The sequence below is a fragment of the Eulemur rufifrons genome, chromosome 3, assembly GCF_041146395.1.
Source record: "Eulemur rufifrons isolate Redbay chromosome 3, OSU_ERuf_1, whole genome shotgun sequence".
Classification (NCBI taxonomy): Eukaryota; Metazoa; Chordata; class Mammalia; order Primates; family Lemuridae; genus Eulemur; species Eulemur rufifrons.
The window spans coordinates 79,590,936-79,604,516 of NC_090985.1; positions in this window are offsets into that span (position 1 = coordinate 79,590,936).

The window sequence follows — 13,581 nt, forward strand, 5'->3', positions numbered from 1 at the left end:
AAAAGCTGTATAAGGTACAAAACAACATTACAAGCAGACTCAGATGTGAAACAGATGATAGAATTGTCAAAAAGAGAGCTTAAAATAACTATTACTAATATATCAAAGTCTCTAAGGGAAATGATAGACAACACATAAGAACATATTGGTGATGAAAAAAGAGAGATGTAAATTCAAAGACAGAATCAAAAGGAAATGATACCTTTGGTGGAATCATTTGTAGATGACACAGATTAAGAAAAATCAGTAAACTTAAATATGAGTCAGCAATTTCACAAATTAAAATATAATGAGCAAACAAAAAAAATGACTAAAGCAGAACAGAATATCTAAGAACTGCAGAACAATTTTAAGTCGTGTAACACACATGTAACCTGAAGAAGAAATTGGAATAGAACAGAAGAAATTTTTGAAGTAACAATGGCAGAGAACTTACCAAAATTAATGGCAGATACACAAGGACAAACTAAGAAGCTCAGAGACCACCTATAAGGATAAATGTAAAAAAATAAAATTCACAAAGACATGTTACATTCAAGCTGTAGAAAAATATAAAGAAAATCTCAAATGAAGACAAAGAAAGGAAAAACACCAAAACTATAGAGAAGAAAGGATAAGAATTACAGTAAGCTCTGGCCTGAAACCATGTAGGCAAGACATTGGATTTAAATATTTAAATTGTTAAAAGAAAAAAATATCCACCAACTTAGAATTCTATACCCAGGAAAACCATTGTACAAAGGGAAAGAAAAAATAAAGTCATTTTCTGACAATCAAAAACTGAAGAAATTCATCAACACTGAACTATTTTTTCAAAAATGTTAAAATAAGTCTTCAGGCAGAAGTAAAATGATATAGGTAAAAATTCAGATCTAAATAAATAGAAGAGAAGTTTATATATTATATCATTCTGTATCAGAAGAATGCACATTCTTTTCAAGATCACATTAAATATTGCCCCCAATAGATCATATTCTGGCTCGTAAAATACACTTAAATTTAAAAAAGAATAAATTATATAAATATGTTCTCAGATTATAATTAAATTAAACCAGAAATCAATACTAGAAAAATAGCTGAAAAATCCCCAAATATTTGGAGATTAAATGACACATATCTAAATAACACATGGGTCAAAGAACAAGTCTCAAGAGAAATTTAAAAATATTTCTACCTAATTGAAAATGAAAATACAGGAAGTCAAAATGTGAGATTTAGCAGAAGCAGTGCTTTGATGGGAATTTATACTCTTAAGTGTATATATTAGAAGAGAAGAAAAATCTAAAAATAAATAACCTGAGTTCCCACATTAAGAACCTAAAGAAAGAGCAAGTTTAAGTTAAAACAAGATGAAATTATAATACAAATTAGAGTAGAAATGAATGATGTCAAAACAGAAACAGATAGGGAAATCCAACAAAATCAAGACTTGGTTCTTTCAAAAGATCAGCAAAATTGGTAAACTTCTAATTAGACTCAGCAAAAAAGAGAAGACACAGATTACCAATATCAGAAAAGAGAGAGGGTTTATCACTACTGTTACAATAAGCATTAAAAGAATAATAAGCAATTCCATAACAAACTCCTACTAGAATTAGAATTGCTAAAATTCACAAAAATTGAAAACACCAATGGCTATGAAAATGTGGAACAAGAATTGTTATTCATTGCTAGTGAGAATAAGAAATGATATAATATGTCACTTTGGAAGATAATTTAGAAGTTTATCAGTGCTACAAAGGTAGTGACTTATCAACCCATTAAAAAGTATGGATAAATCTTAAGAACATATTGTAAAAGTCAAAGAAGCCAATCTAATAGTCTAAATATTGTACTATATCTACAAATGAGAAAGCTATATAGATGGTAAAAAGATAAAAACTATATAGAAGGTTACTAACACTTCAGAGGAGGGAGAAAGGGCTAAATAGATGAGCCACAAGTGATATTTTAGGGTAATGGAACCACTTTTTATGATACTGTAATGGTGAATACCTGACACTACACATTTGTCAAAACCCATAGAAATTTCCAGCACAAAGAGTGAAGCTTAAGGTATGTAAATTTTGAAAAATCACTTAGGATGTCAGGAATTACCAGGATATAATGAGAATCTGATAAAACAATATAACTATACTACAAATATACGAAAAAAAATTCTCAGTAAAGTGGGGCGGGGGGGAAGATGCTGACAAAAAGTAAATCTAGAAATCAGTAGAGACTATAAGGTTAAAGTAACTGTACTAAGTAAGCACTGTACTCTCGTTGATAAAGTTATTTCCCAGGGGAGTATATGCTAACTATTCTGGTACTAATATATATTCTGATACTAACATATGTTACTCATATATACAAAATATATATTGTATATATTTTATATATATTACTTATATATGCAGTATATATTTATATATAGATATAGATGCCAGAATGGACATTTAAATGTATATTAATTATGGGAGTGTGGTTATTTATTGTTGGCTTGGGAGGTTACATACAAGAAAATGCTTGAGGCTAGAATAATTCATGTTTTGAAGGATTAATATCATAGCCATTACTATGTACTTACGTTTTGCTTAATATAGATATAGATGGCTACATACGGAAATATTTATTGATATGCAGATATGCCTAGATTGGTTTACATACATATAGTTTCTTGCACTCTCAACTGAGACTGCCTAGTAGCAACTGCTCTGGATACTAATAGCACATCCAGTAATGAACACACCTAATGCCCAGATATTGTTTTCTAGTGATGTATTCTTCAATGAAAGAAAGCAAGCTTTCTTGGAGAAATGGCTGGTTCTTGAATAGGCAATAGATAAGATAAGCTTGGAGCATCTTGTAGTGACATAAAATGAGAAACTGATTACACACGCATACACACAGACAATGATGGAAATATATCAAAGGGATACAGGAACAAACTTTATCAATAGCTAAAACTGGGGCAATTTGAACAACAATATTTAAAAAAGGATTATAGTCCTAAGTATAATATGAATATCTTTGAGTCTACATTTATATAAATAGATTAAATAAATAAATGAGAAGAAATAGAAATAGAAATCTTACATGTAGAAGAACTTTGAATAATTTATTTACATACTCTTCTGTAAAGAAGATGAAGCATAATTCCACATTTTATAAAAGTAGATTGGGCATAGTGACTTTCTTCCAAGGAGAACAGTATAGAAGGATGTAAAAAATAGTAACTTTTTGATGAAGAAACCTGACAAATACTACCTCAGCCAGGTGATCAAGCTTAACATCCTCAGTGAGACTGACAAACTATGTTGATACCATGTACATTGATATGATGATAGTAGGTACATTGAAGTGACTAAAATGACACTTTACTTCTGTGGTCTTCCTTCCAAGAACATATGAGCTTAGTATAATCATGAGGAAAATATCAGACAAATCCCAGTGGGAGAATATTAAACAAAATATCTCACTGATAATCCTCAAAACTGTCCAAGTCATAAAGAACAAGGAAAATCTGAGAAACTGTCAGAGGCAATAGTTGCTTAAAGAGACATGGTATCAAAATGCAATGTGGTGTTCTGAATGGGATCCCAGGACAGAAGAGGATTCAGGTAAAAATCCAGGAAATTTTAATTAAGTATGGGCTTTAGTTAACAACAATGTGTCTATATTGGTTCATTAATTGTAACACATGTATCATAATCATGTTAGATGGCAACAATAAGGGAAACCAGGTATGAAGAATATGGAAAAATCCTGATCTTACCTTCATAATCTTTCTATAAATCTAAAGTGCTTGTAAAATAGTTGATTTTTAAAATATGCTTGATTTCACACCTTCCTTGAATTATTGTAGTAACAGTTATCTCTTTATAATATATCTAAAACAGTCCAGACATAATCGACTCATAGAATAGTCTATTCACAGAAGCAGAGTAGAATAGTGTTTGCCAGGGGCCAAGGGGAGAAAGTGGTGGGGGAAATGGGGAGATATTGGTCAAAGGGTGCAAAGTTTCAGTTAGACAGAATTAGTAAATTCTGGAGAGTTATTGTACAGCATGTATAGTTAATAATACTGTATACTTGGAAATTACTGGGACAGTAGATCTTAATGTTTTCACCACACACACAAAAACAGGTGAGGTAATGAATATGTTAATTAGCTTGATTTAGTCACTTCATAATGTATACGTATATCAAAACATTATGTTGTACACCATAAATACATATAATTGTTGTCAATTATACCTTAATAAAACTGGAAAAAATAAGTAGTCCAGACAAATATTTGTTAAGAAAAATTTTAGGGGGAGTCACTTCTTCATGAGTCTCTGTTTCTACACATCTTATGGACAGGGGATATGATTGCCCTTCTTTTCAGATTATCTTTCCAAGTATGTTTGTATAGTGAGCAGTATTTGAAGATAGAAATAGGGCCTCACTTCTCAAAGAAAGTTCAGGGAATCTTACTGCCCATTTTAAAAGATTTGTTTGAACTAAACTTATGATTCTACTTTTGTGATGTAACCTCCTGCACATATTAGCTTTAATCTGGGCTCATCAATGCTGCCTCATGTGACGTCAAGACAAAAGAAATTGACACAGATACATTGATGCACATGCCACTTGCTGGATCATGAGAAATAGTATCTTTTTTCTCTGACCCAGAATCTCATGTCTTCTATCAGTCTCCCTGAAACTGCAACAGGTTACATTATTAGTTTTCAAGTGGAATAAAATCTCAAACCCTTCACAGTTCTTGACAATCTTTATATTTAAATATTAACACTGATTTGTTTTCACTTAGGAGTAAATTAAAGAAACTCTATTTTGTCTAGACGATTTGTCTTCAATGATTTATTCGGGCATTAACTATTAAATATGGACCTTTCTTCACTTTTCCCCTGCTTTCCATTTCATTTGACTTTTCATTCATAATAATAATAACCAAATTTATTGACCACAGTGAATGATTTTATGTACATAATAATCATAACAAACAGAAGTGGCATTAACTCTTATGCATCAATTTAAATATTTTTAAAAATTTCTTACTGGTTGGTAAATACCTGTTGTTCAAAACTTTCCTCCCTAATCCACTCCTCATTGCTTCTGATACCCTGATACCTTCCCAGGATACACACCTCCTTTTGATACAGCAACTAAAGGATTAACATTTGTCCCAGCCCAGGGTCAGAGAATGGCTTAGGGAACCAAAATGTTCAAAATCTATCTGTTCAAATTGTTAAAAACTGATAGTTAAAATTTTGAATATTGCATCTGAAAATTGGATTCACAATGAGTCTGAGGATCAGAGGAAGAATGCATCCAAAATTGTATAGCATAGAAATTCTGAGGCCAGGCTTAAATGCAGAAAGAACTCCTAGGTGACAGCACAATAGTCTATAAATGTAATATATGATAAGTATCTAAAAGATCCTGTGGTGTGAAACAAAAAATTCAGGGCCCTCACACACCAGGAAATGTGTTTATCATCTACTGTTGGTCACAGTGCTTTTTCTTACCTTAGGTAGGTCCAGGAAATAAATAACTGGACAAAAAAAAAAAAAAAAAAAATACAACACTACTGGAATTTAGTGTATAATTAAAACCTTATAAACATTTTAATCTTTTTGGGCCAAAAAACAATTGTTATTGACTTGAAAAATTTAGTGTTTAAAATATTTGGGAAAAGAAGTAGACTTATACTAACTTCCTTTTCCTTAAACCCTGGAATCTCTTTAAAAATATTTCTTTGGAAATTATTTTTTTCCACTTTCCAAGGCTCTAATGGAATTTTGCATAGGTTACCACAAACAGCAATTGGTAGAGGTGGCCTTGATAACCTCCCCCACAACCAGATATGCCTGTATAAACCTATGAAAGTCGAGTGACAGAACTTGCAGAGGGCTAGAGAATATATGCCTGGAGATTCAAAAACACAAAATTAGTCCTAGACTTAAAAGTCCAGGACATCTATTTTAAAGTAGAAATTAAGGTATTAGAAAGGTTATATAATCTTGAATTAGAAAAACTACCCAATGACAGTTATGGCTTTAGAAATGGGATTAGAGAAAAGGAGAGTAAATAGCAAATATCCTCTTTTGGTTCCTTTAAATATTACATTCCTGTTGTAAATCTTACCAAATAATCAGAATCAAAAATATGTATACGAATGCAAAAGTAGTAACTCTTTTTTATAATAATATTTTTCTTGTGGGGAAACTTAATCATTTCTATAATTAACTGAAATGCTAACTCTTCAAATATATGACGGGCTTTGGCTCACCAATTCATATTTTAAAAAGTAAGCTATGGCTCTCTCTACAATTTCAGCTAATTGGATTTTTGTTCTAATGAGATAGCAACAAGAAAAATAGGTGATAGCAGACACTTTTACCATAGGTTATTATATGAAGTAACAGATTTAAACCTGCTTAGGTCCATCACCAGCTGGTCAATATGGAACCATATCTTCACAGAGATAATGAGAAGAATGATGTTTTAGTTTAGAAATCAGCAGCTACACTTCAGCCTAACCTTTACCAGCAGTGTCAGTAGACTTCAGGAGCTCTCTATTTTCTGTCCATTTCATAAATTGGTTTGTACAGTTTGCCCAAACATATGTATTTCTTGTTAGCAAACAAAACAAAAACCAAAGATGATATGAATATTAAAAAATTATTTTTTCATAGGAGACTCATGATAAGTTATTTTTAATATATTTTCCCATAGTTTCAAAATTCAAATTCACAATTTAGCTAGTTCATGTAGACAGGAGAATAGAGAATAGTGACCTTGTGTATTTGCTGATCTTTAGGAAGCAAACTCAGTTTTAGTTTGGTTCATTAGCAGTATTACTATTTTAGAATATTCCTATGGCTGCTATTAAAATGCTGTTGATTTGTTAACATGTGATTGATTCATATTGCTTTCAGGATGTCTACCTATGACTAAACATATAAGATCTCTCTCTCTCTCTCATATATATACACAAACATGCACATACATATGTAACATAATCTCTCTTATATATACATTTCTTTTTAATTGATACTAATTCATCAACACTTATGTGCACATATGGAAGTATCATTCATTGGGTGTCAGGAAGGTGGTGGGGAGGGGATGGGTATATTCGAACCTATTGAGTGCAGATGCACAATGTCTGGAGGTTGAGCATGCTTGTAGCTCTGACTCAGGTGATGCAAAGGCAATATATGTAACATGTATATATAAAATCACTTTCACATCATTACTTCTGTTTAATAAGAAAAGATGATCAATAATCTTTAAATTTACAAAGAAGCATTTCTGTTGTGGTTTGGATGTTTGGCCCCTCCAAATCTCATGTTAAAAATTTGGTCATGGGAGCAGATCCCTTATAAATAGCTTGGGGCCTTCCCAGGGGTAATGAGTGAGTTTTCTTTGTATCAGTTCACAGGAGAGCTGGTTGTGTAAAAGAGCCTGGCACCGCTTCTTGTTCCTTCTCTCACCACGTGACACACCTGCTTCCCCTTCGCCTTCTGCCTTGATTGGAAGCTCCCCGAAACCCTCACTGGAACCAGGTGCTGGTGCCATCCTTGTACAGTCTGCAGGACCATGAGCCAAATAAACCTCTTTTCTTTATAAATTACCCAGTCACAGGCATTTCCTTTATAGCAACAGAAAATAGACTAGCATATCTGTGGACTTTTATCTTCATTGCTATTGGAGCGATGTGCACGTGAACTACCTGGGGATCTTGTTAGAATAGAAATTCTGATCCAGGAGGTCTGAGATAGAGTTCATGATTGCACATTACTAACCAGCTCAAGGTGAGGATAGCATTGCAAATCCATGTGTTACACTGAGGTAGCAAAGTATTAGAGAACACATCTGAGAAACCCTGGCTTCATGTGGTACTCTGAACCCAGTAAGTCTCTTTTTCATTAAGACTAATTACTTATCTTCTATAAAACTAGTTTGTTGTTTTTTTTTTCCTGCATGACGAGATTCTAGTAGAGCATTATCACAAATACTGTAAATGTGCATATGGACTGTAAAATCACCTGTGGTACCCCAACTTGGGTAAAGGCTTAAAGTATGTTTCAATATTTATTTCTATATGTGTATATATTGGTTAAAAATCATGAGTTCATACTGATACTTCCAAAAACGCAGGGTTCATTTTTACCTTCTCCCTTTCCTTATTGCTAACTCCTTTTCCAACAAAGAAAAACCTACTTCTTATTCATAATATATTTACTTAACTGCCCAGTTTTAGAACTCACAGAAAGTAGTTTCAGAATTGCTAACCCATATTACTAATAATAATCATCTACTAACCAGAGTACATAATTTGTTTATAATTCTTTTTGTTTTTACTCTTCAGTTACATAGTCAAATTATTATACTATGTTCCACAGTTTCTTAGATCAGCTCTTCCTGGGCGTCATTCCCTTCTCACATTTATATTGTGGTTGTTCATTTGAAATACAGTTAGCTTTATTTATTTCAGTTTATATTCATTCAATGTAATAAAAGCCATATATGAAAAAGTCACAGCAAACATACAGGTTGAGTATTCCTTATTCAAAATGCTTAGGACCAGAAGTATTTCAATTTTGGATTTTATTTTTTTATTTTTAGAATGTTTGCATTATACTTAGGTTCACCATCCTTAACCCAACAATTTTAAATCTTTCCTCTGGGTGTCATGTTAGTGCTCAAAAATTTTATATTTTGGAACATTTTGGATTTTGAATTTTTGGATTAGAAATACTCAAGCTATACTCAATGGAAAAAACCTGAAAGCTCCTCCTCTAAGATTAGGAAGAAAGCAAGGATGCCCTGTTTTACCACTTCTGTTCAGTACGGTACTGGAAGTTCTAGCCTGAGCAATTAGACAAGAAACACCAAGGCGGAAGGCATCTAAGGGAAAAGAAAGAGTTTCCCCACTGGGAAAAGTTGATATTTAAGGGTGATAGAAAACCAATGGCTTAAGATAAACACAGAAAATATCAAGAAAATTGTAAGGCCTCAAGGGTACCTGTAAGCACATCCTTGTAAATTGGTTGAGACTCCTTGTAACTGCTTTTGCTGTCCTATAGTACCCTTTAGCTCATTTTACTACAAAAATCCCCACCTAGGCGAAAATTATAACATCATTGACGTAACATGGGTCGCATAAAAACACATGGTGGATATACTGTACATGTGGAATATGTTTAGCCTGTATACATACAATGACGTTGGAAAAGACTCTCTGTTATTCACTAGAAAGAAATTTAAGGTGCTACAATGGGCAAACAGCATGGATTTTACTCCCTGGAGAAGACATGTGCCTCCCAATAGTAAACCTCTACCAAACTCATTTAACTTGCTAAGCTAGACTTTTCTGAGTCATTCTTTGGCCTCTCTCCACCATCTCAGTTTGTAGGGTGGTTTTTTATACTGTCCTATGATTTTCCTGAAGCAGCATCCAAGTTGGAAAGGAAGAAGTCACATTATCTCTGTTCACAAATGATGAGATCTTGTATGGAGAAAAACCTAAAAATTCCACCAAAATCCTATTAGAACTAACAATTGAATTCATATTTCTATATACCAGCAAAGAACTATAACCTATAGTTATAGGTTATGACTATATGGCCTTGATAACCTAGATGATATTTTCAACAATTGGTGTTAGAAACACTGTATATCTGCACACAAAATAATGAGCTAGATCCTTACTTAATACCGTATGCAAAAGTTAACTCAAAATGGATCAAATACCTAAATGTAAGACCAAAAACAATACAACTCTTAGAAGAAAACATAGGTAAAAATCTTCATGACATTAGATTTGACAATGATTTCTTAGATATGTAACACCAAAGGCACAGACAACAAAAGAAAAAAAAATAGACAAAATGGACTTCCTGAAAATTTTAAAAATTTGTACATCAAAAAGACACTATCAACAGAGTAAAAAGGCAACCCACAGACTGAAAGAAAATACTTTCAAATAATCTGATAAGGGATGAATATCCAAAATTTATAAGGAACTCCTAAAACTCAACAACAACAAAAAACCTTAACAATTTGATTAAAAAGTGGTCAAAGAGCTAAAATAGACATTTCTTCAAAGAACATGGCCAAAAATCACATGAAAAGATACACAACATCCTTAATCATTAGAGAAACACAAATTAAAACTAAGAAAAGATACCACTTCACACCCATTAGAATGGCTACTATCAAAAAGTCAGACAATAACAAGTGTTGGCAAGAATGGTAAAGAAATTAAAATCCGTGTGCACTGCTGGTGAGAATGTAAAATGATACATCCACTGCGGAAAACAGTATGGTGATTCCTCAAAAAATTTCAAATAGGATTAACATGCTATCCAGCAATTCTACTTCCAAGTATATACTCAAAAGAACTGAAATCAGATTTTCAAGGAAATATTTATACATCCATGTTTATACCAGCATTGTTCACAATAGCTAAAACTTGGAAGCAACCAAGTGCCCATCAACAGACAAATGAGTAAGCAAAAGGTGCTATCTGCATAGAGTAGAATATTACTCAGCCTTAAAAAGGAAGACAATCAATATGCTACAACATGGATGAACCTTGACGACATCATACTAAGTGAAATAAGCCAATTATAAAAAGACAAATATTGTATGATTCCTCTGATATGAGGTAAATAGAACAGTAAAATTCTTAGAGTCAGAAGTAGAATAGCAGTTGCCATAGAGCAGGATAAGGAATTAGGAATTGTTTAATGACTACAGAGTTTCAGTTTTACAAGATGAAAAGAGTTATGAAGATGGATGGTAGTGATGGTGGTGATGGTTGTACAACATCATGAATATATTTAATACCACTGAACTATACATTTAAAAATGATTAAGATGACAAATTTTGGGTTATATGTATTTTACCAAAATAAAAAAATTTGAAAAAAAATGAAATCATTATCACAGTCAAGGTAATAGATAATTTTGTAATTGCATGCATATAACCAAACTCATCAAATTGTATGTATTAAATGTGCAAATTTTTAAAAGAGTTTTATTGAGGTAAGTGACATAGAAAAATTGCACATATTTAATGCATACAATCTGATGAGTTTGGACATATACATACACCCATAATATCAGAACAATAATCAAAGTAATAAACATATCTATCTCCTCTGAAAGTTTCCTTGGTTGTAAGTGGGATGTGTGTGTGTATGTGTGTGTGTGTATGTGTTAAGAGCACTTAATATGAGGAGGCGTTGTTGCTCAATGGGTATAAAGTTTCAGTTATGCAAAATGAATAAGTTCTAGAGAATTCTTCTACAACATAGTGCGTATAATTATTAACAATACAGTATTGGGCACTTAAAAATCTGTTAAAAAATTAGAATCAGTACTACCCTTAAAATCTCCCAGTTATTCTAAATGGGCATTCACAGTTGAAACTCTCATCTAGAATGAGACAAAAATCACTGAGAAAATCACATTAATGAACTTTGAAAAAACAAAACATTAGTCTGAGTTTTCATTTATAATTTGCCATTCCCTAAGGAATAAGCTTAACCTTTTATTCCATTGTAAGCTATCATAATTATTTATTTATGTATCTTTTAATCTAACATTTATTGATTTCATACTCTTAATTCAAAAAAATTTATTCTGCTTATTATAGTAATTAGTCGTTATTGTAAATAGCTGTTATTGTAAATTGGAAAATAACTGTTTAGTAGTGCCCGGTACAGAAAAGGCAGGATGGTGTTCCTTGTGAGAGATACAATATTGAACATTCCTCCAAAGAATGTTTTGAATAGAATATAAAAACCACATTCATGAACATAATGCATGAATTTTTAAGAAATAGAACTACATCAAAAATTGGTATAAAATATTTGAGAATTGAGAACTGAGAAATATAACTTGTAATTGAAGGATATCAGGGAGGGATTTTGGGGAGAGATGGTTTTTATTTTTTTATTTTTTATTTTTTTTTGTTGAGAGATGGCTTTTAAGCAAGGCTATTAAAAATTAATAAACTTGTTGACACTATGTGTATTAATATAATCATGTTCTAAATAGATTCTAGCTTGCAATAGCAAGGTACTTACCATTTTGAATTGTGCAGACCGCCGGAAATGTCCATGCTTCTCAACTTTCTGTAGTTGAAGAATTTAATAGCGATTCTGAAAAATCAATAGTTTTGGAAACTCTATAGCCAGCACCAGAAATTCTAAGATATTAACTAAAATAATTAGTTCCTTCTCACATGGAATATGGCTTGTGCTTTATTAAAGTAAAAGCTTGCTCTGCTAGACCAATAAATACAAGATGGTCACAATTATTAAAAAGTCTAAATTTTAAAAAAAATATATACTTTAATTCATTTTCAATTGCTTGGTATATATGAACTATCAAAATATTTTATTGCACATTCCTAAGGAGGATTACTTTAATGAAAATATAAATTTTGCAATTATTATATTAATTATTTGTCTGTACATTGAGAGAAATGAAAAAAATAGCATTTGGAAATTGGTTGCTGCTTTAATGATTACCCACTCTAATTTTGTTTGCACTTTAAATTTGTTTAATTCTTTTTTCTTATTCTTTTATTGTGATGTATGAAAAAATTATCTTAAAGACTTTAAATATGTTTGGTTTGTTAGGTATTTTTAAACATTTGAGTAATAATTGTGATTTTTCTTTTTTTGTTTTTTGAGTTTTTTTAGTGATCATGTATTTTAATTCTTCTCCTACCCTAGGATTAAAATAAGTCATGTAACTACTGAACATGTTGATATAGAGAGAAGCTATCTTTTTATCATAAATTCAATTACCTCTTAAGTAATTTAAGAATTATGGAAAGGCTTTCTTGGAAATAGTAGAGGCCTATTCTGCATGTTGGATATTTGATGTTTTAATAAAAAGTACGGTGAGGATCTTCAATTTATGTAATTTTTCAAATAAATCCAGAAATAATATCCTAGTGAGTTATAGATGTACTTTTTCATTCATTTATTCATTTAACAAATACCTAATGATCATCAATTATATGCAGGAAGCTATATTACATTATGTTCATTTTTTGGAAGAAGGTAATTTGTAGGAAAATTGGATAATGTGGTCATCCATGACTAAATGATGCTGATATGTATGAATTTGTGCTGGTAGATAATAAAATAGTTCCTAGCATAAGTTGATTATTGATTATACTACTTTGAGTGAAGCTAAACACACTACTTCCACTAGTTTGTTTTAAAATTATTATATTTTTAAAAGCACTATATTTTTATTCAATAAAATTGTACATTATTGAATAATGAAATGTATATTTTATACATTAAAACACCCAAATCATTAATTTAGTTTACCAAGCTCAGTTACCAAATTGACTGAGCTTGGTAAAGTAAATTACTAAAGGAAACATGGTTTGAGACTTATTTGCTTTTGGAATGGCCACAGTTCCTTCAAGAAGGTCTAACAGCCTTTTCAGTCACAATCCTATTGTCAGTTTCTTTTTCTTTTTCCCAAAGAAAAGAGCCCATCCCTAAATAAACATCTCTTACAGAAACCAGAATGCCATCTACTGGCAGCCTC